Here is a 24333-nt window from a genome sequence, read left to right as displayed (position 1 = left end):
GCCAGGCACGATTAATAAAATTACTTAAAAAATATATAAAGAAAAGAATGAATTACGTTCTTTTACGGTGTATTAAAGGTGAATAAATTTCACATTTAAGGCTCCTTTTTGGCCACGTACATAAGTAATAAAAGTTCCCACCAAGACATTTTCACTCCCCCGCCAAATTGCCAAAGTAAATGGGTGGCCGGGCACAGTTAATATATATAATCTGCTTAAATATATATACTGGACAAAAAGAAAAGAAAAAAAAGAAAAAACCCAACTTATATCAATTTCTTCCCAAAAGAAGCTTCAATGAGTGTGGAAAGAGAGAGACCCGAATCTCTCATCTATCAATTTCTTTGGATGAACCGTGTTGATGGTAGTAATTTGAGGAAAGAAAGCTTGGTTTCCTAAACTCATCTTTCTCAGATTGGACTCCCGATGGTGTCGATCATTCCGTAAACGACCAGCGAAGAGGTTAGGGTTTTCAACCAGCGACCAAAAATTGAAGTTGAATCGAGCCACCATGGACGACGGTACGTACCTTGTTACAGTTGCCTCTCATCCTTTCTATTTTGTGCTAACCATAAGCTAAACCCCGAGGGGGTGGACCGACAAGTGCTGGTACGTCCACAACCTCCTCAAGTACGAGTTCGATCTCCAATTCGACATCCCCATCACCTACCCTTCCACTGCCCCCGAACTTGAATTGCCCCAACTGGATGGCAAGACCCACAAGGTTCGATTAGGTTTAATTTTTTTTTTTTTTTTTAATCAAATTTTGTTTGTCAATTTGTTTATCTGTGTGTTTGTGTGTGTGGGAATGATGTAATTTGATTTGGGTTTTTGCAGATTTTGTTAGATGTCTAGAGGAAGGAAGATTTGCTTGACTGTGCATTTCAAACCGCTCCGGGCTAAGAACTGGTATGTCCTTTTTTATTTTTATTTTTTATTATTATTATCTTTCGTTTGAATTTTTTGAATTGGAATTGTTGAAGTCTTATCTTAGTGCTTGATTTGAATTATTCATTGGAAAAATATAATTTGATAAATTAATATTTTTATTTATTTTTCAATTGGGGAAAGCATTCAAAATTATTGCATCATATTAGGGAGAAAATATAAAGATCCCAAAACGAGCATATTAAACATTTGACTATACACACAAACTGATTTTTATTCAGCATATTTATGTATAAAAATCATGTCTTTTCACCCTTGAGCTCGCCACATGTCAACCCTAATATATAATTTTGCATAATGGATGCCTGTTTAATAAATAATGAGTTAAGTTAAGTACAAGCTAAATAGTTTGAGCAATATTTCTTGTTACACTATAAAATCATGATGATTGCACCTCACAGTGCCACTGAATTTCTGGTTTGTAGTTGATGGATGTTGTGTTCATTGATATCAAATACTGAAGTTTTTGTTCTTTATCTTAACTCAACTGAAGTGACTTCGTTTACTTGCTCTCATTTCCACCCTTTGTAAGTGAAGTAGGTCTTTGTGAACACAATTTTATTTTTATTTTTTATTTTTATTTTAGAATTTTGTGATCTTAATTCAATTTCTTTGGCAAGTATTTATTAGATTTCGTTACAAAATGCTTTGAGATTTTTGTGCATCACTAATTCATCTTTCATTAATCATGCATGCATTTGGTGGTAGAATAATGATTTGTTATTTTTTGCACAACTCTAACTTTGTGAGATGAACTAAATTTTTGTAATTGTGTACAAAAACTTTATACCTATGAATTATATAACATGTGATGTAGTTGAAAGAGTTAAGACAAAAAAGGACAAGCGTGTTAAGGAGATTTGAAAATATATTAATAAGTCAGTAAATGTGATCTTATAACTAGATGTGTTTATTTTGGTGAACAATGAGGGGAGAGCTTCAACTACCTTGCTAAAATCTTGTTTTGCAATTATTTTCAGGCCTTTATCTTTGCACATCGTTGTTTTTTTACTATTGTTTCGCATTGACATTTTTCTTTCTATTTCACAGTGATTTAGAGAAAAGATAGCAGAAGGAAGAAAGTCTTTGCAGGAACTTACTCCCTGGTGCTACAAGGTCTGTATCATATCATTGTTGCTAAAAGAAATTAAGTTATTTTCCTGGATTTGCTTTTGGTTCCTCCTTTTCCTCTGTTATTATAGCCCTTGTCTTTTAATTATGTTTGCAGTTGGCCAATGACCATGAAAAGGATTTAAAATTTTCTTTCATAGAATTATATGGACTAGAGTATATGTTTAATAATAAAAATCTGCCTTGCAATTTGACAAATTTTTTTTTTATCTTTTGTGATAGGTTACTAGACAAAATAATTAACCTAATAGTGATGGATAAAGAATGGATGCACATGACTTATAGGTTATTATATGTAGTGGAGTGTGCTTATAAAAAGTTAATATTGTCTACACTAATTTAATTAAATGTTAAAGCTTTAATTTTATAGAGTTGATCCAAAGTATTTAGAAGGAGCACAGAGGTTTACTGATGAGGAACAAGCGAATGCGGGCTATCCAAAAAAGATTTTATGCCCTTGTAATTGTTGTCTAAATGCAAAGCACAAACACTTCGACATAATGTTTAGGCATTTATTGGAAAATGGAATGGATCAATCATACACGATCTAGTACTTTCACGGGGAAAATCTGAGTGAATCTCCCCAACATGGAAGTGATGTAAATGATGTTGAAATGCCAAAGACGTATCAGATGTATAGAGATATTTTCTTTGATGGTAATGATGATGATGCTTCAGATCCAAACTATGAAATAAGAGAGGCTGAGTTTAAAAAGGAGTTGGAATATGCTGAGACCCCTTTATTTCCAGAATGCACAAAGTACACGATATATTATGTCTACAATTGTTGCCTTATACAAGCACAAAACAATAAATAATTTATTTGACACTGGTTTTGATGGACTTCTTCAAATGTTTGGGGATATGCTTCTAGAAAATGACAAACTTCCTAAGAGCTATTATGAAACAAATTTTTTTTTAAAAGAAATTTGATTTAGGATATGAGAAAATAGATGCTTGTAAGAATGACTATTGTCTGTTTAGAAAAGAGAATAAGCACATGACTAAATGCCCAAAATGTGGTGCTTCGCGGTGGAAAGAGAATGAGCGTACTAAGAAGGTTCAAAATGGTGTCCCAGCTAAGGTGTTATGGTACTTTCCAATAGTACCAAGGTTTAGAAGAATGTTTCGATCCCCTGAAATAGCAAAATAACTAACGTGGCATTCAACTCATAGAAGTGGGGATAGAAAGATGAGACATCTAGTTGACACGCCTGCATGGCATACGATGGATAAAAAATGGCCTTCTTTTGCATCAAATTCACGAAATTTAAGACTTGGCCTTTCAACTAATGGGTTTAATCCATTCGGTGACCTTAGTTCGGCATATAGTTGCTGGCCAGTAACATTGGTGGTATATAATCTTTCGCCATTTGAATTCATGTCTAAAGAAAATATGATGTTGACATTACTAATCCCAGGGCCGAAGCAATCGGGGAATGATATATATGTGTATTTGGAGCCACTTATAGATGATTTGAAAGAGTTATGGGAGAAAGACGTGGAAATTTATGATGCATTTGAAAAGTCCATATTTAATTTGAAAGTAATCTTGATGTGGACAATTAGTGACTTTCCAGCTTTTAGTAACCTCTTTGATCATGTAACAAAGGGTAAAAAAGCTTGTCCAACATGTAGTGATGACACATGTTCAAGGAGGTTGAATTGTAGCACCAAGACTGTTTACTAGGGTCACCGTCGATGGCTATCTCCTACTCACCCATTTCGAAAAAAGAAGAGTTGGTTTGATGGGAGTGAAAAACATAGGTGGAGGCCTAAAATATTGTCTGGGACTGAAATTCTTCATGCTGTGAAAAATATTAAAAATGATTGGGGTAAAAAAGGGAAGAGAAAATTACATATCAAACCAAAAATTGGAAAGAGAAAACAAAAGGCAAAAAAGCAGGAAACTATGGCGTCGAAGAAAAAATCCATATTTTTTGAATTACCATACTGGGAGTTAAGTATTTATAATAGAAAGTTATTTTTTTTATATATATAAAATAAAAAATAAAAAAAATTATTTATTTAAGTATATAATATGTTTTAAAAATATTATTATTCCATTATTTGTGTTTTAGGTATTACTCGTTCGCCATAACTTAGATGTTATGCATATTGAGAAAAATGTTTGTAAGAGTATTATTGGCACCTTATTGAACATAAAAGGAAAATCAAAGGATGGACTCAAGTCTCGTATGGATTTGGAGGAAATGGGCATCAGGGGGGATTTGCACCCACAAGATTCAAAAGGGAAACATTTCTTGCCACCAGCACCACATACACTAAAGAAGGAAGAAAAACAGCTTTTATAGAAGAACTACAAGGTTTACAATGTGAGTTGTTACATTGGAAAGGGTCAGGTGTAGTTGTTGCCAAGGCTGAGATTGCAACAACGGATCCCAATGCATTAAAAGATCATTTTCCAATTGGTCCAGATTGTTGGAAAGTATGGATTGATGATATATTGGTCAGCGAGTGTCCTTTGTACCGAGCAAGCCTAAATGGAAATTTTTATCTTCATGATGCTAACACAAGCTCAGTTGTATGGCTTAAGAAATATGTGAAAATTATAAAGGTCAATTAGTCATTCACTAACTTATTATTATTATTTTTTAAATTAGTCATACGATCTGATTTTTTATATATTTGTTGGCATTTCATTTTTGAAATATTTTTTCTGACAAGATTGATTATCACCAGTTCATTAGGAGCAGAATTTCTATGATTCTATTCCACAACAAAGGTCAAATACTATGCTTCTTCATTTTCATTATCACCATGGAAATACATTATATGCTTAAAAAGTTAATTATTTTAGATGGTCACGTGCCTTAAGTGGCCAATTATTATTATTATTGTGCATAAATTGAGGTTGGGAAATTGTTGCGGATGGAGTTTGGTTTTCATTCATTGCTTACTACGGTGTATTGGGGGTCACGTGCCTTAAGTGACCATTTTATTTATTATTACTGTGCATAAATATATGGAGGGATTGATGTTGTGATCCAAACTAGGTAGTTCCAAGGGACAAGCTGATATGGGTTGTAGAATGAAGCAATCATTATTTTACTTTGACACCTTAAGATTCTTCATATTGCATAATCAACAAGAAAATACATATTCTCTACCATTCGAAAGAAAAAGAAAATGCAATGCTCTTAAATCTAGTAAAAAAGAAAGAAGAAGAAGATAAAACTGTTAATCACATTGGAAAAAAATAAGTTTGGTAGGCAATTTAGGAGCAGCTCGGAAACTGAGCTGTCAAGTATTGTAAACTTATATCCAAAAGTTTTTGTTCGTGTTTCATAATATCTGAAATTTTACAACATTGTCTTTTAAAACACCAAGAATACATACAATATAAGGTACATAATTTAGGATTTCATACCACAATGAACTGATACAATGAAAATATCTATCAGAGGAAAAAAAAAAAAAAGGAGGATGGGGAAAGACACAAAAACAAGGACAATGAGCAATATGAGAACAGGTGCTCCTAAGCTGAAGTTCTTCATGATCTGTCTCTGTGTGATTGTGTGGTAATTCTTGATGCTAAGTGGTATCACTAGTGATGGCTATATATAGGGGTTGCTTTTTCAAATTGCCTGTGCTCTCTACAAAATTATGGTTCAACCTTGGATAAGTAGTCAATTTTAATTATAATATAGGTCTTGTGGATGGGCAGTTTGGTTGTTTTGGATGAAACTTGGAATTATTTTATTGGCACTTGCAGGAAATGGACAAAATAGACTTCAATTTGCAATTACCAAGATATGTTCTATGGGTTGATAAGTTAAAATAGTATTCAAGATCTCAATACTTAGTTCAACTGTTCTTAGAAGTTTCATATATACTTCCAAGATAATAAATTGCGTCACACATTTTTCCAATTCATTAGTGTGGAGGGAAAAATCGCCCTCCAATGAAAGTCACCCACGTGGCCACAATAGAAGCTCTGTTTTTATTTTCATTAATGGGCCACAAGAATCTTGCTCTGTTCAAGCCCAGTAAAGATGTCAAGAGCCCATGGTCACTGTTGTTGAATTTTCGGCCATTGGCCGAGTCGTCTGGACCAAGCTGCATTCAGCCCAGCTTCATTAAGGATGGACAACTCCTGTTAGGCAAATGATTCAACAAAGAAGGCAAGTTCTATGAAAGGAAAATTTTGCATGGAAAGAATTGTAATAAGGAAAGAACTCTAATTGTAAAGAATGTTGTGTATGGAATGAATTGAAGGACAAGCAAGGCGAGTCCTACAATAATTCTACCACCTTTTTCCATATAAATAGAGGCCTAAACCTCCAATAAAGCCATCGAGCAATTTACACTTGTCTCTGAGTATTATTATTGCTTGTTCTCAGTGAGCTGTATTTTTCTTTTTATTTCTTTTAAATAGAGAGAAATTTTGCACCTACACTTTGGCGCCGTCTGTGGGAAATGTATAGAAATATACTCTCACTTTTGTTTCAAATGGTTTCTATTACTACGATCAAGGACGTCAAACGGAGAATCTGTAATAGCGGTTGGAGTTGATGCAAAAGATGTGAGAGTAATTCTTGCATCAGTTTGAAACGCTTCGTCAGGTGAACGAAGCCAGTGTAGCTCAGATTGCATTGCTTCAACAACAAAACGATACCCTTCAAACAACAATGGCTCAGTTGAAATCACAGCCGCCACCAGTTGATGTGACCGTAACCCCCACAAACCAAAAGGCTCCTCCAATTATCAACCCTCAGGTCAATGGCACATAGCCTAATGAGGCTCGGCCCAACGAAGTTCCGCAAGAGCAGAGGACAAGGTCCGAGGCAGTTGCTTCGGATAATCTTCCTCATCGCACACAGGATGAACAAGCCGAGTCCAGCCGTAAGCTTATGGTATAGTCCAATGGCATTCCAGATAGCTCAAGCGTATAGGAGGCCTTTGACGAAAGAAGACTCCTGAGGATTCAGACACCCGCCTAGATGGCCAGAGAGCATAAGAACTCGTTAGTGAAGACTCCATTCACTGATGATATATATATTGTCAAAAGACCGAAGAAGTTCTCTATGCCTTCCTTTACCCAATTTGATGGCATAGGGATCCTTCTCGTCACCTCGATCATTACGCACAAAAGATGGCTCTAGATGATCACAACGATCCGTTCATGTGTAAGGTTTTTCCGACCAGCCTGACAGGAGCTGTGTTGGAGTGGTTCAGAAACAGGCCACACAAGTCTATCCCGGACTACGAAACTCTTTGCACTATGTTCCTAGCATAGTACTACGGAAACAAGAAGCAAAAGAAGAGTATCGCTAGCCTTTTTACCATAAGGCAAGAGAAAGGAGAAACGTTGCAAGATTTCTTATCCAAATTTAACATGGAGGCCTCGAAAATAGCAGATTGCCATCTTGCGACTGCAATAGAAACATTCAAGCTTGCAATGATTCAGGGAACCAAGTTCCACACTTCCTTAGTTAAATATTCCCCTCCGAATATGCAAACTCTCAATGCTAAGGCATAGATCTACATCCAACTTGAGGAGAATGTAGCCCACTGAGTGCAGTATGACACCCTCGTTACAGTAGAGAATAAGCCATAGGAAAGGGCGCCAAATTTAAAAAGTCAGAAAAGCCAGCACGCCTTAGCACCGGCCATTCAGGTACCCGAGAAGAAGTAAAGGATAGAGGAAAGGTTCACACCTTTTTACACCACCTTGGCTTGGCTGTTCCAAGAAAATAAGATGAAATTCATAACCCCTTAGCCCATGAAGCAACCCTTGGAGCAAAGGGATAAGATTAAGCACTGCGCCTACCATGGAGATTACGGGCATACAACTAATGATTGCAGATCCCTTAGGCGGCAAGTGGAGAATATGATAATCAGAGGTGAGCTGACAAACTACCTCATAACAAAGGAGTACGTGAAGCCTCGGGAGGCCAACCCTCGGAGAATAGAAGGTAATCAAGTAAAGGTCATCCATGCAATACATGGGAGATTAGAAGACGACCAAGAATCAGAAGAAGTATATAGATCCAGGCTAAAAATAGCCCACAAGCTAAGAAAGTTATCCTTGGCGAACACTATCACCTCGGGCAGCATCAGTATTGGGTTCGGCGATACGGATTTATCCAGGGTTCAACTCCCTCACGAGGATCCGCTAGTCATCAGCCTTCTGGTGGCAAACTGCTTGATCAAAAGGGTTCTGATAGACCCGGGTAGCAGTGCCAATATTATCACAAAGGTGGTCTTTGAGCAGCTAGAGATCCCGTCATCATCAATCCGGTCCACCTCCAGTCCCTTAATGGGGTTGGATGGAACGAAGGTAGACCCCTTTGGGGTTATTGATCTATTTGTCACTATGGCGAAAAGAATATTGAAAGAGAAATTTGTTCTAACAGAGATACATCCTTCTTATAATCTCATTATGGGAAGAGGTTGGATCCACCGAATGAACGGGGTCCCGTCTACCCTTCATCAAGTGATGCGATGCATGTCTCCGGACGGTAAGGAAGTTATTAATCTTTGGGGAGATCAAGTCACTGCCAAAGAATGCTATATGTTGACACAGAATAAGGCAAAGAAGGTAGTCAAGTAGTTCCAACCAGTTGCAACTCTCGGAAGCATGTCCAAATAGCAATTACAGAATCCTCTGCCCAAGTATTTGAAAGCGGAGGATGAAGCTAAAGCTACAAAGCCTACCGAGGAATCTCGCAAAGCTGTTGAAGTAATCCTCGGCAATCACCTATATAGGCTCTTCCTCCACAGCCGAAGAAAATGAAGCATTAATTGATGTCATTCGACGAAACGCAGATGCATTTGCTTGGGATCATTCAGATATGGTAGGTATCGATCCTTCAGTCTCGTGCCATAACCTGAAGGTGGATCCGGCATTCAAGCCAGTCAAGCAAAGACACAGAAAGTTCGCTCCTGAGTGCAATCAAATTATTGCTGAAGAAGTAAACAAGTTGCTTCAGGCAGGTTTCATCCGAGAAGTGCACTATCCACAATGGTTCTCTAACGTCGTAATGGTTCAGAAGAAGAATGGAAAATGGAGGGTGTGCATAGATTTTACCAATCTCAACAAAGTTTACCCCAAAGATAGCTTTCCACTACCCAAAATAGATCAAATAGTTGACGCTACAACCGGTTTTGAGAGACTCACATTCCTCGATGCATATTCCAGCTATAACCAAATCCCTATGCATCCAGAAGATGAAGAGAAAACTCCTTCATAACAGAGAAAGGCACCTACTGCTACAGAGTCATGCCTTTCAGACTCAAGAATGTTGGGGCATCTTACCAATGCCTTGTTAATAAGATCTTTGATAAGATATTGGGAAAGACGGTCGAGGCCTACATTGATGACATGGTAGTTAAAAGTGTGAAGAAGGAAGAACATCCTAAGCACCTTCAAGAAGTCTTTAACACTTTGAGAAAGTATAACATGAAGCTGAACCCTTCGAAGTGCTCTTTTACAGTTTCTTTAGGGCAGTTCCTCTGCTATATTGTCAATAAAAAGGGAATCATGGTAAGTCCGGCTTAGGCTCAGGCCCTAATGCAAAATCAGGAACCAAAAACTCACAGGGAAGTACAGGTTCTGACTAGCCGAATTGCAACTCTTAGCCGCTTCATCTCTCGATTATCAAACAAATGCAAATTGTTCTTTGATACAATAAGATCCAAGAACAAAGATATATGGGGACCTCAACAGCAAACTGCTCTTAACCAATTGAAATGTTACATGGCTGAACCTCCAATTCTATCAGCTCCGAAGCCTGGCGAGACTCTTATTATGTATTTAGCAATCTTCTGCATAGCCACAAGTGCAGTACTGATCAGAGAAGAGGGGAAGAATCAGTATCTAGTCTTCTACACAAGTAAAACAATGACAGATGCTGAAATACGATACAACAAGGCTGAGAAGATCATACTAGCACTAGTGTATGCAAAGAGGAAGCTTCGACACTATTTTGAATCACATATCATCATAGTCTTGACCAGCTACCCTATGCGAGTTATTCCTTCCAAGCCAGACTTATCCGGAAGAATAACTAAATGGGCAATCGAACTCAGTTCCTTTGATATATCTTATGAGCCGAAAGTGTCACACAAGGGATAGGCATTAGCCGACTTCCTTCTTGAGTATGAAGATAAGCCTGAAGAGCCAGACCCCCCTGAACCATAATGGGAGCTTCGGGTAGATGGTTCCTCAAACCTAGCTAACACCGGGGCTGGAGTCATTATCATAACCCTTAAAGGCATTAGGCTGTAGCAGTCAATCCGTCTGACTTTTCCCGCTTCTAACAACGAAGTCGAGTATGAGGCCTTACTCGCTAGGCTTTGGTTAGCAAACCAGCTCCAGGAAGGTGTCTAAAGGTTTTTAGTGATTCCCAACTTGTTGTGAATCAGGTGACAGGCAAATATCAACCCAAAGAAGAAAGAATAAAAGCATACAAGGAGGCTGTGGAGGGTGCTACACGAGGATTTAATCAAATTAAATTCCATCAAGTGCCTCGTGATGAGAACTCTGAAGTAGATCAATTGGCTACCACAGCATCTTCTTCAGATGAAGATTTGGTCCGGATAGTACCAATTGACGTCTTGGAAGAACATAGCATAAGCCCTCGGTAGGAAATAATGGTGATCCCAGAAATTCCATGAGAACCATGCTGGATGGATCCGCTGGAAGCTTTCCTCTAGCACGGAACACTCCTAAATCAGAAAGATGAAGCGCGGAAACTTAAGCTCACCGTAGTCACATACTCTATCATCAATAATCAATTGTATCAAAAGTCATTCTCAGGTCCTTACCTCAAGTGTTTAAGTCCCACTGAGGCCCTCATGATTCTGAAGCAAATCCAAGATGGGGACTATGGCAACCATTCCGGGGGTAGATCTTTAGCACATAAGGTCCTTACTCAAGGTTATTTCTGGCCGTACTTGGCTCGGAATGCCGAAAAGTACGCTCGAAGATGCGACAAATGCCAGCGACATGGTCCAATGAAACACCAGCCTGTAGAAGACTTGCATACAATGGCGAATCCATGGCCATTCGCACAATGGGGGATTGACATGGTTGGACTATTACCCAAAACTGTGAGCAGAAAGAATACGTATTGCTAACCATGGATTACTTCACAAAATGGGTGGAGGTAGAGGCTTATTCAAGTAAGACCCACGAGCAAGTAAAGAGTTTCCTATGGAACAACATAATCTATCGTTTTGGAGTACCAAAGGTTATCATAATGGATAATGGTCTAAACTTGGACAACAAAAGTACCAGAAAATTCTTTACCGAGCATAGGATCAGGCAGAAGTTAGCTGCAGTTAGCCATCTGCAGGGGAACGGGCAGGCTAAAATAACTAATCAAACCATTTTCAGTTGTCTAAAGAAAAATTTAGAGAAGCTCAAGTCAAAGTGGTACGAGAATCTGCCTCAGGTACTGTGGGCATATCGAACTACCCCGCGAAGGCCAATGGGCAAAAGCCCTTTTGCTATGGCCTACGGGTCTGAAGCTGTCATCCCCACGAAGTCAGTAGTTCCTATTCTTTGGACCCATCTGGTGCTCGAAGGGAACAATGATCAGCAGCTCGAGCATAGCCTCGATCGCTAGGAAAAAAAAAGAGATGTTGCAGCAATTAGACTCGTTTCATACCAACAATAGTTGCATAACAGTTACAAAAAGCGAGTCCGGTTCAGAAGTTTTGTGGAAGGTGATTGGGTGCTGAAGCAAGACATAGCCCATGCTAAAAAGTTACAACCCAATTGGATTGGACCTTAGAGAGTCACAGAAGTAGTAGGGAAAGGAGCTTACTGGTTGGCTGAAGCTGATGGACGTCCAACTACATGTCCATGGAATGCAATACACCTAAAAAGGTACTATCATTAGACAATATGGTTTATTTATTTTTCTTTTACAAACAGTATAATCTATTTTTTCTACAAACATGGCTGTTTCTAGGCCCACTTAATAAATTTTTTTTGAGTACTACACATCTTTACTCCTTTTACTTTAGTAGTATGGGATATTATTTGTTGCTACTTTCTTTTTCGTCATAGGGGGCAATACATATACCCTACTGTTGATATTACGACAGAAGAAAGATATTATCACAAGCAAAGCAAAGCTATATTTTTTGCTTATTGATTGTACTTGCAAGTCTTTTTACATGGAAAACGTACTTTAGAGTGCATTGTTTATTGCAAACGAATGCCTATTGGACATTCAGGCTTTACTTAAATCGTAGACCCAAAGGTTTTTTTTGTAATATTTCTTCTCGTTTCTGGGACATAAACCGCAAATGTATGTAGCTCAGAACTCATATCATATTGTGGTCCTACATCGGAAAAAAGAATACCTCTATACATTCATTTATATAGGGAAATATTAAAGTATTTGAGTGCATTGCAAAGAAGGCCCACCGGTAACAGTAACGGCCCAGCCTAAATTATGTTCAAAAGCCTTGGTACCAGTGGGCATTCTTTGTAATAATTCTTTTTTCAAACACATCAAGTTTTTGGCCCATATTGAGTTTTATTCTTTGTCCTACATCGAATAGGAATACAAGAGGTGTATAGTTAATATAGAGTTATCACACCACATTCGGTTGCCACGAAGAGTCTCTGTGGAAGAAAGTCTCCTGAACAAATGTACGGGAGACTTCTCAGGTACGTTACTCTCTTTCTTGGCCTCATGTCATTTTTGAATCTTTGGCCAGTTTTGCATACTTGGTAAGTTTTCCAGATTCAGCCTCGGACCTCAAGAGTCCGGCAAAATACAGTTCCTCTTAGGCTCATAGCCGAGGAACATATCGCTTAGGACCTCAAGATTCCGGCACAATCCAATTCCTCTTAGGCTCATAGTTGAGGAACATATCGCTTCGGACCTCAAGAGTCCGGCGCAATCTAGTTCCTCTCAGGCTCATAGTTGAGGAACATATCGCTTTGGACCTCAAGAGTCTGGCACAATTCAGTTCCTCATAGGCTTATAGCTGAGGAATATATCACTTCGGACCTCAAGAGTCCAGCACAATCCCGTTCCTTTCGGGCTCATAGCCGAGGAACACATCACTTCGGACCTCAAGAGTCCGGTGCAATACTCTCTTAAACTCGTAGCCAAAAAGTGTATCGCCTCGGACAACTCAGGTCTGAGGCTACATCGATAGGGTTTTTGAGCCTAGGTGGGGGCAAAAATTCTATATGGCTGCCATACCTTTAGGCCCTTATACTTGGCCAATAACAAGCTACCTTTGGAAAATTTTATCCCATATTAAAAGTAAATAGAAAACATGAGTGCAGTATATAGTACAATCCCGCACTCATACTTCGCCAAAAAAGGTGCCCCTTGATAAATAGATCTTTAAACGAAAATTAACATATCAGGGGACCTTCTTTCTTGAGCCAATCCTTTTCAAAATCTTCATATCACATGATACGAATACTGCATTGAAAGGTTGAAACCCTTAGAGCATATTCTTCCAAGACAAGAGACTCCGTGTCTCAGACACAAAGAATCTGAGTACAAGGAATTGGGAAAAAACCCAAATGAATCAGTAAAAATCTAAGCAGATGTTGCTGTATCCGTTGACATTTTATCCCTAGGATCAACAAGTCTGGCTAAGACAATTATTAAGGCAAGTGATTAACTTGTCCCACATTGAAATAATACAAGGAAAACGAGTATTGATATATCTATCCTATGCAAATTAATGGAAAGAAGGGTTCCCTTGACGGTTAGATCATTAGATGGAGAAAACCATCCTCGGATATTAATTAAACTGTCAAAGGGTCCCTTCTTATCATTTTCCCTGTTTTTGCTTCAGACCACAAGGGGTACGAAGCCTTCAAGTAACAAAACTTCCTCAAAGATAGGAAAATTTACTACTCGGTGATAATGTGAAACTCAGAAGCATTCACAGACATAAAAATCACCTTAAAAATAAATTTTATCATTACAGTACCAGGAACAAAAATATGTTGTTTTAAACAGTCATCAGTTCAAAATTATGAATTACACGACCCTACTTCCTTTTCGGATCAAAAGGAGTAAAGTCGAAGACATTAACCACATTCGGGTTCGAAGTGGTTTCTGAAGGGAGTAGAGGCTTTGAAGCTGGCAGACGAGAAGAACTTGGAGCTGGAAGGTCCTTCTGATAAGATTTCACTATCTCGACAAATAGCACCTCAGCTTCTTGGGTTGGTGGACCCTCAGCATAAGGAAAAGACAATTCCATATCAGTATCAAAGGCGTCAGGATCCTTTGTGATACCCCCCGGATTTTCGGATGCGGGTTGGCCAGGCCCACGCCCTATTACCAGAGGATATCAAACCAATTAGCAATAAACGAACACAGAATACAATTAAGAAAACAGGAATAAATAAAAATTTGCTAGAAAAGAAACTAGAATAATAATCTAAATACTGAAACCTCAGAATAAAATTAAATTAATAAAGAATTATTCTGATACATCCAAATTCTCCATTTCTAATAGAACTCGGGAGTCCATCTGGTGGACCCTTAAAAACTCTAACACTGAAATCATCAACTGAAGAACTCCACTGCTAAATCATGAAGAAGCTCCTACGTCGTCGGAAGAATGAGAAGCCGTCTCTGCTTAGGACAAATAAGATCTAAGACCTGGAACCGTCCTTTACCTGAAAAAATAATAGTGGGTCAGGCCCACAAACAAGTTCTACCCTAACTAGAATCCAAACAGAGACCCGATACGCAAATACATCCTAGATGTCTCAACCATATCTATATAGTCCAAAATAGATAAATATATATCCACACTACAGGACTCTCACTAAACTATGCTGAGGGTCTCAACCTGAATAGAAGGCAACATGCAATACGCACCTGAGTGGGCATGACTACCTAAGCTTAACAAGGTATACCTCAACCAACATAGCTAACTACGCATCCTACTGCATATACGCACCCTAACCGTCGACTATGAGACTCAAGCTCAGATCGCGGTACCATAATTTATATATATAAATTCCCATCCAAACCAATGTAGTGCGCTCAACTGTCGTTTCCATGACATGACATAAAATTAGGATTTAAATGTTTTAATTAAATCCCTATCCCATTTCTATATATGAGTTCCTTCCAAATACAATGTTGTGCCGGTCAACAGTTCATTGCTCAAGACATAACATGTAATCAGGATTTAAACGTTTTAGTTAAAACCCTATCCTTCCTAATACAGAAATATAAACAATCATCCAGTATGTCATTCAATTGTTTTAGTTGACAGGACATGAAACCATGTAGGATTTAACTGTTTTAGTTAATCCGTTCCATATGTATAAATGGGTAGGGATTAGCGTTGTGACCTAATCCATCCCTCTGTGTGACACCGTCCCATACCGGTGCATACATGCAAATGATCCGTTAATGATGCAACATTATAAGCAGTACATCAAATAAGTCCACAGTATCCATATAGTTGATAAACACAAAATTTAAACAAGTCATCAACTAAAAATCCAGAATCCATCCACGTAATTAAACAAGACAAAGTTTACTAATTCGTCAAGTTAAAATCCAGAATCCGTCCATGTAATTAACGAGATAAAGTTTAATGTTTCATCAAGTTAAAATCCAGAATCCATCCATGTAATTAACGAGACAAAGTTTAATGTTTCATCAAGTTAAAATCCAGAATCTATCCATGTAATTAACGAGACAAAGTTTAATACTTCATCTAGTTAAAATCCAGAATCCATCTATGAAGTTGATAACTTAATTTATTTAACTTAAATTTCAAGTGACTTAAAACACAGTCCAGCAGTTGACAACATTAGCAATTAGTAAAGTGTCAATTATGTCAAAGAATGATTTAATATCATTCCGGAAACCCACAGAGCATATCACATTCAATTATATTTAAGAATAACCATACAAATTCTTTTAACTTGCTAGCATTACAACATGTAGTTAAACATTCCCTATCCGTTTACGGTCTATGATTAAATAACCAAAAATCTAGTTACTGATATATTACAAGTCAGATAACCAACAGAGTATATCATATCAAATTACCTTTAAAGTATAATTATACCGACCCCTACTACTTGCTAGAACAGCAACACACCGTCAAATCATTCCCTCCCATGGACAACATACAATTTAACCATTAAATTTTCCAAAGTTAGTTAAGTTTAACTGCAGAGACTAACCATCCTGGGACTATAATATATTAATTAAAATTGCTTAGAAGCCCATTACACTTTCAGAATCACACCACAGCCCCTGAACCTCAAAAAAAATCACAGAACTACACATACTGTGTAATTTTTTCATAGAGTAAGCTCCCCCACAAGAGGGAGCCGGCTTTCCCTAGTCCAGAGCCGGCTCTCCCACAAGGGAAGCCGGCTCTCTCCTTTGGAGAGCCGACTCTTACTCCTTTGAGAGCCTGCTGCCCTTCTGCAACTTCCACGGCCTTCTTCTTCTTCTTTGGCCACTTCCACCTCCTCTGTTCCTTATTAAAATTTACCCTAAGCGTCTTAACTTACATCCAGTTATCATGTAAGTCCTTTGTTTACCACAATTTGCATTAACAAAATAATTAAAACCATTACCGATTCAACATGCTCAAACATCTACAGGTGAAACCAAACTTGTACAAACAATTTCAGTTTAAATTTCAGAACATACAGATAGTTAATTTAACCTATACAAAGCATGCATGATCTGTTTAATATCTGTTTAAAATCCTAGAGAACATCTAAGAATGCACAGATCACAAGCCAAAGGGAGAGAGATAGAATAGAACTTGCCTCTGTAGTTTTCGTTTGAAACCTTTAACCAGCCTCTATCCAGACTTTCTAGCGACCTCTCGATTATCGTCCACTCCTTTGTTGCCCTAGGTTCCCCCCCTGATCACACCTCTTTTTTCCCTCCTTCGTTCAGCCTTGGTTCTTGGCTGAAACTCTAATTCTTCCTCCTCTGTTTTCCCTTTTTGTTCTCTCTATATTATACTGTACGTGTATAGGGTTCTAAACCCTTTGGAAAACCTATAACAATATATATATAGGCACCCAATAAAACCCTAAGCCCAATCCTAATCCATCATGGAAACCTAAATGAGTCTTAGTCTTAGTCGGCGTGAGATAAAACTGCCTAGAACCCTAATCACATTACAATTTAATACACTAATAATTTATACCTAATTAACTCATAAAAAAATGAATTTAATTCAATTACAAAAAAATATCAATACAATTAAACACATAAATCACTCAAAAATCAATTAACAAATAAATTTAATTAATAAACCTCCAGTTCACACAACATGTAATTTAATTTCACATAAAAGAGGAAACCACCAAAACACCTAGCCACGTAACCACCTAATAATACTAAAATAAATAATGAAAACAATAAAATAAATAGTAAAATTCCAATTATATCCCTTTTAAAACTAGGGGTATTACATCATTTGCTTTGTCTCCAGAGCCTTGGTTGAAGCCGTACCTGAAGGCTTTCGCACTAGATAAGTGCACCAAAATGGTGTAACGTCCTTGTATCTGTTTTCCAGCGATGACATAGGTGCCGATCGCGTCTGTCAAACGCTAGACCTCAGCCTCCAACGTCTCCACTTTAGCTTCAGAAGCGGCCAGACGATTCTTATAGATATCCCTCGCTTCAGAAGTAATCTTGGCATTCAAAGCAAAACCCGAGGCCTTCTTTTCAGCATTGCTAAGGTCTCTTTCTAGTTTCTTGATAAAAAGAGACTAAGCCTCAGTAGTGGCGTATAGCGCCATTGTTTGGTACAAACTCTACATAGTCAACAATGACACTATCAGTGAATATTGAATGAAAAGAAATCTGAAGAATTAACTGTAAAAGGAAAAAGAATAGACCTTCACAACATCAACTGGGGTAGACAGTAGTAACTGGTCCAACCCCATGTTCCCAATGATATCTTCATCCTTGGGAAGCTACATCCCCCTAACAACTGCCAAAGCAACAGAAGGATCAGAGACTATTGAATCCCCAGAATGGAGAATTGACTTGTCAGCCCTTGAGAAGACAGGTCTCCAAGGTTCTCCAGATTCAGCTTGGACATAAGCTCGAACCTCTTCTTCTGGGTCAATCTCCCCAATCTTTTTCCCCCTGCTTTTGGGGAAACTTTTACCCTTGTTGGTAGAAGAAGGATTTGACCTTGTCTTTTTTAGAGGAGGTTCGTCAACCTCCTGTTCATGCTCAGTGGATCTGATGACTGCCAAAGGCTGCATTTCAGCAGCTTTCTTATTCATAGCTTCAGCTCTCTATTTCTCTTCCTCAGTTAATGGGAAGTTGTCAAAGGATGGAAGCGCCAAATCCATCAGGTCTGCAGCTGAGGCACTAAAAGCAATTTCTTGGAGATTGGACGAAGTGAGCAACTCCTTAACAGATAGGGTTCGTTCCACACTTGTTCCTAAAGAAAGGAGAGCCTATTCTTAGCTACAAAAGAGGGGAATGTTGCTGAAAAAACACCAAGAAACTCATAAGTATGACGAAACATTAAGACTTTACAAGGGAAACAGCTAGAGCACTTGTTATGAAGGGAGGGTAAGCATTCTATACCTAATTTCCCGAACTTGCGAGGGATTGGGAGTGCATTCGATTAAGGCATAAACCATTTCCCTTTAACTACAATCATCCTCTCTTTCCATTTCTTCTCGGAGGAAGGGAGGTTCGTGCATATCCTTTACTAAAGGTTAGATGTAAAATAAAAACGACCAAGCTCGGTCCCATGCCTGGATATGGTGTAAGTAATTAATAGATCGGTAAGAGTCAAATCACGACTCTCAAGCCTTTGGCGAACCAAGTGTGCCGAGAGTATCCGAAAAAAGTTATGGTTTACTTGAAGGGGCCTAGACCTAACTTGTTGAAAACCAAATGATAGAAGGGGTGAAAAGGAAATCGAAGGGCGTTAAGATGCCCAACTGAGAGAAGTAACTTATTCTCTCCGACACCCTCACCTGAACTGAAGTCAGCCGTCCACGGGTACTTAACAATCTCCACTCCCTCAGGGATTTCAAATTCCTCCATTACTGAAATAATGGTGAACTTAATATGATGTACAGACAAAATTGTCTCTTTCTCTTCCTTAGAAAAGATGTCATTCGACCCAGAGGTAGAGGTCTCGGCTTGAATCAAGGAATCATCTAACTGATTGGCTAAATCATTCACAGGTTCTAGAGGATTAGAAACCCTAGGGGGAGGAACCCTAGTGAGAGTAGGGGAGGATGAAGGTGTGGATTTAGAATCTACAACTTCTATGAGGTCGTGAGTAATTGAAGTGCTCATGTTGCAAGATTAGAAAAAAGATGAGGAACTAACCTGGTGATATGACGAGATGAAGAATGCAGTGAACGAAATAAGCGCAGCGAAGGTAAAGACAAGTCTTGAGGAAGCTCGTAAGTCAGAATACCAATAGACACTCCTGGAAACCGTCTTTTGCAAAAGTGGCAACCGTGTAAATTCAATTCCTTTTTAATTAGAAGCCGTAGTCCAATTAAAGAGGGAATTGAGGGCAAAGTGTGGAGGGAAAAATCCCCCTCCGATGAAAGTCACCCACGTGGCCACAATAGAAGCTCTGTTTTTATTTTCATTAATGGGCCACAAGAATCCCGCTCTGTTCAAGCCCAGTAAAGACGTCAAGAGCCTATGGTCACGGTTGTTGAATTTTTGGCCCATTGGCCGAGTCGTCTGGACCAAGCTGCATTCAGCCCAGCTTTATTAAGGATGGACCACTCCTGTTAGGTAAAGGATTTAATAAAGAAGGCAAGTTCTATGAAAGGAAAGTTTTGCATGGAAAGAATTGTAATAAGAAAAGAACTCTAATTGTAAAGAATGTTGTGTATGGAATGAATTAAAGGACAAGTAAGGCGAGTCCTATCATAATTCTACCACCTTTTTTCATATAAATAGAGGCCTAGACCTCCAATAAAGCCATTAAGCAATTTACACTTGTCTCTGAGTATTATAATTGCTTGTTCTGAGTGTGTTGTATTTTTCTTTTTATTTCTTTTAAATAAAGAGAAATTTTGCACCTACAATTAGCCTCCTACCCTTACTTTGTAGTCATTCCACCATTTCACAATTTCCTCATCTTGTAATCTGGCATATATAATTAAATATATAGAGTACAAACAATATATATATATACACACACACATTGTATTTTTAACACACACATACATTGTATTTACAATCCAAAATGACAAGTTCTTGAAAATCCTTCTGAAATATATTGGACTAAAGTAGTAATAGGCTGAATTGTAAATGTCGAGGTCATTGCAGAGCATTTAGTTCTTCTACTGTAAATGAATATTAGAATTTGAGTTGGGATCAGAACCTGGATTTCTATAAGCTTGTCACTTCCTCTTTCATTATATTAAAAGTAAAACTTACTAGGATTATATTATGAACCTAATATAAAGAAAGTAAAACTTGAAGATCGATGAGGAAGAGTAAGTTGATCTGGGAGTAATTCTTCAATTTTCAGTGAAGGGAATCCTTAAACGGAAGGAAGAATCTCTATGGTTATAAGTAATTTTGGTAAGTAATCACAGTAGTGTTTAATTTATCATCAATCTCTGTCTATGTTTAATTTATCATCAATCTTAGTGCTCTTAAAGCTTACCAATGGAGATTGGTATATAATTCTAGATTTTTTTCTTGTAAACATCATTTTACAAATCTGTTTGACAAAAAAAGTTCTTGCACTTTGTTAAACATGGGGGAATATTAGTGAATTTTTAACTTTTTTTCTTTATTGAATTAATATAATACTATATTTGGAAGTAATTGAGGGTCTACTTGGTTTGTAAAATTACAATTGCACATAATCATGATACATTAAATTCCATCACATAATTTAATTTCAAATCAACTAAGGAACCCTAGTACTATTTTTATGCAGGTGGTGGATTTTACATCTTAGATGTAATTTTGGTATTGGAGTGAATTGTTCAAAATCTCACTTTCTGCTATTAAAATTTCTGCTATGTGCTTTAGTTAACAAATTAGATGACTTGATGATAATTTATTTGTGTAGTTGATTGAATCTAACCATCAATAATTCAGGAAATTAGCAAGAATTTCTATGCTAGGGCATTTGATTTCCGTGGAAACAAAATTAGTTCATAGTTCATACATGTAACAGCTACGAAATCATTTATATTACATAAACAATGGGAAGATTTTCTTTTTGCTGATAAATCCAAAAGCTCCATGTATATTTTATAAATGAGAATTATGATGAGTTTAGAAGCAACTTCAAGGAAGAGAGGTTGTTATAGGCCAGTGATATAACTCCTGATAGCCTTTTGTGCACATATCCTGTGGGTTTAGCTTCTTGGTTTTTGTCAAAATCAATGGATCATATGCTTATTTTTGGATTGTTCTGCTATGTGATTCTCTGTTGAAAACACAATCCAATCATGGCAGGATTTGCAGCTGAGAGCAAATCAACACAATCTACTGCACTTGATTTCTTGAGGGTTTTTTTTGCATGTGGTTAGTGTTTTTAGACTATATAGACCATTATCAACCTAGTTAGGTGGAGCTTCATTATTTGTACTGTGGGTAATTTATAGTAAAAGAAAACAAAGAATATATTATTAATACATAAAACTTGTACACTGAGTGTAATTAGTCAAGTGATTCAAAAATGCTATGGACCCCTGATCACTGAGTGTAATACAATCCTAAATTTATGGTTCGAGTCAGCTAGAATATGTATTCTCTTTATCTCATGAATATAAAGAGATTATGATATTGTATGTTCTCATACATCCTTGCAAAAATCTAGTATTCAATTAAGGAATATTATCTACTTGAAATATTTTTGGCTGATATAAGGAAGAAATTCTTAGCAATATGTTTGTGTTTGATTCATAAATGATAATCTTGTTCTTTCCCTTTTTTATAAGCATTCTGAATTTGAGACTTGTGTGATGCAGCTACTTCCTTGGATTTTGTACCATGAATTTTGTAACTACTTCCGTGAATTTTGTACAGTGAATTTTGCAACTACTTCCTTGGATTTTGTACAGTGAAGTGGTTTTTTAACAAGTGCAAACTGAAACTCAAGTGCTAGAAGGTTTATCAATTTTTCAACAGAAGTGTTAGGAAATTGATGATTTTCTTGACAAATGGATTTACTTCCTATTTTGGAACATTGATAAATGTTGAATTGATTTGGCACATTGATAAATGATGAATTATAAAAATGTTTTAACTCTTTTGATATGTTTAATAGGATATGTTTTTTGAATTGAATTATAGCTGAAAGTGATGTGAATTACAGGTTGTGGATGATTGATTAACCGGCATTAATTAAGGGTACTTTATTTATAAATATATATATATATTTTATTTACAGGGAGCTTGAAACCCCGTAAATAAAAGGTCGTATATTAGTGAAAATCCCCGTAAATAACTTTTCTACGACATACATGGCACCTCGTGAGAATGGTTTATATTTGTTAGGGTAAAGTGCAATAAACCCCCTTCAACTATACCCAAATGAGCACAAAACCCCCTTGAATTTTTAACTAGCAGAAAACCTCCTCAAACTATGTTATTTAGTTAAAGTTTACCCAATCCGACAATCGGAGATTGAATTTTAAACCCCTGCATGTCACGTGATGGATTACTTTTCATTAAATGACAAGAAAGCCCTTATGAGAGTTAAAAGACTATAACACCCTTTTGTCTATATATATACACTCATAAAACATGTATCGTTATGCTTTGTGACGAGAAACTGACGATCCAGAATGATGACGCGATTCCGGCGAAGGCGTTGATGCTATGATGAGGGTAAATTTTGTAGATTCTCTGAGCTAGGCTTGAGCAAAGTAGTTCGCGAGCTTTCTTATCGCAGCGGTTTGCGACATTACTAACAACCCTATGTGCTTCACCAACGCGTCGGTGAGCTTGAGCTTATCTTCTTGGACCGCCCTAGCCCAGGCCATCAAGCTGTGGACAAGTCAGAATTCGGTCTCCTGCGAATCCACAAGCACCATCGACCGCCATGGCTCTACTGCGGCAGCTCCAATTTCGGGAATCAGTGATACAGGTGGCGGAATTCTCAACCCCAATCACAAGCAAACCAAATCACAAAATTCTCAACCCCTCACCAAACCCAATCACAAGAATTGATTTGCAAAATCCAATAAAAAGCGTACCCAATCGCAAAACCTCGTGAATATTTTTTCATAATCAGCAAGCAAATCCATCACAAAATTCTCCATGGCCAAACCTAGGAAGGAGAACTGTTGAGCGTAGGGTAATGCTCCAGTTGGTTTTTGAGAAATTTTACAAAAAATCAAGATGATAATTTTAATCATATGACACCTAAGAATTAAATTTCAAGAACCCAATATAATACCAAAACAAGAAATTGGAATTTAGCAGAGTTCAATGACAAAATCAAGATTGAAAAGATCAGAGAAAGCGTCCAAGGATTTTTCACCACCATTGCTGTGGGTCTCGCAGTCGAAACACCAATACGACATTCTGATAACCATCGTCTATAATTAGGCCTTTATCGTCAATGGTTGAGCCTTTTGTAGTTGTCGCTACCCAACTGATTTTTACCGTCGCCATTGGAATTTGTAACTATGGCACTTGTATATATACACATGGTTATGATAAATGCTTAGATGGCGGTTGAGATTGTGGTGTAGAGAGATGGTGGTGTTGGTCGTCCATGGTGGACATTAGGGCAGAAAAAGAAGAAAAAAGAATATATACATTTGTAATGTTGGTTTTGAAAAGAAAAAATAAATAAAATAAAGTTGATGCATGTGATAAAGGTTGCTCAGTTGAACCCTTTGATAAATGTCTGCTGAGCATGTGGATGAGGTGGCTGTGATGTGGGTTTTGATTGGTCTTTGAGATTGCTATCTGCCACCTCATTACTTGAGTGAGTTGGTTCTAAAACGACCTCATTTTGGTGAGGGGTAAAAGAGTCTTTCTAACTTTTCGTCAACGCCAGTCCGCCGGAAAACCTTCTCTGTCCTAAAACTTAACCAATTTCATAGTTGGAGGGGGTTGTTTGTAGTTGAGGGGGGTTAGTTGCACTTGAGGTATAGTTGAGGGGGGTTTAATGGACTTTACCCTATTTTTTACGCGTAGTTAATATTCGCCGTAGAAAACTTTTCTACGGCATATGTAAGTGTCTCGTGAGATTATTTACGGGTAATTAATATTTGTCGTAGAAAACGTTTCTACGACATACGTTGGTGCCTCGTGAGATTAT

General features: G+C 37.6%; 1 long non-coding RNA gene across 2 annotated transcripts; it reads left to right on the top strand.

The window, feature by feature from the left end:
• Positions 1-224: 224 nt before the first annotated feature.
• LOC132297688 (uncharacterized) lies at positions 225-22367 on the top strand. Of its 2 annotated transcripts, none has more exons than XR_009479368.1 (4): positions 225-724; positions 838-909; positions 1999-2064; positions 4161-10526. It is a non-coding gene; the product is annotated as an uncharacterized LOC132297688 (long non-coding RNA). The 2 variants fall into 2 exon arrangements; XR_009479364.1 differs by lacking the exon at positions 4161-10526 and adding an exon at positions 22028-22367 and having other exon boundaries at positions 227-724.
• The last annotated feature ends 1966 nt before the right edge of the window (positions 22368-24333 follow it).

This window comes from Cornus florida, unplaced genomic scaffold, assembly GCF_030987335.1.
Source record: "Cornus florida cultivar Cherokee Brave unplaced genomic scaffold, ASM3098733v1 CherokeeBrave_3.0.0_Hap2_Chr01, whole genome shotgun sequence".
Classification (NCBI taxonomy): Eukaryota; Viridiplantae; Streptophyta; class Magnoliopsida; order Cornales; family Cornaceae; genus Cornus; species Cornus florida.
The sequence above is the reverse complement of the archived record's forward strand: the minus strand, read 5'-3'. Positions and strand labels throughout refer to the sequence as shown.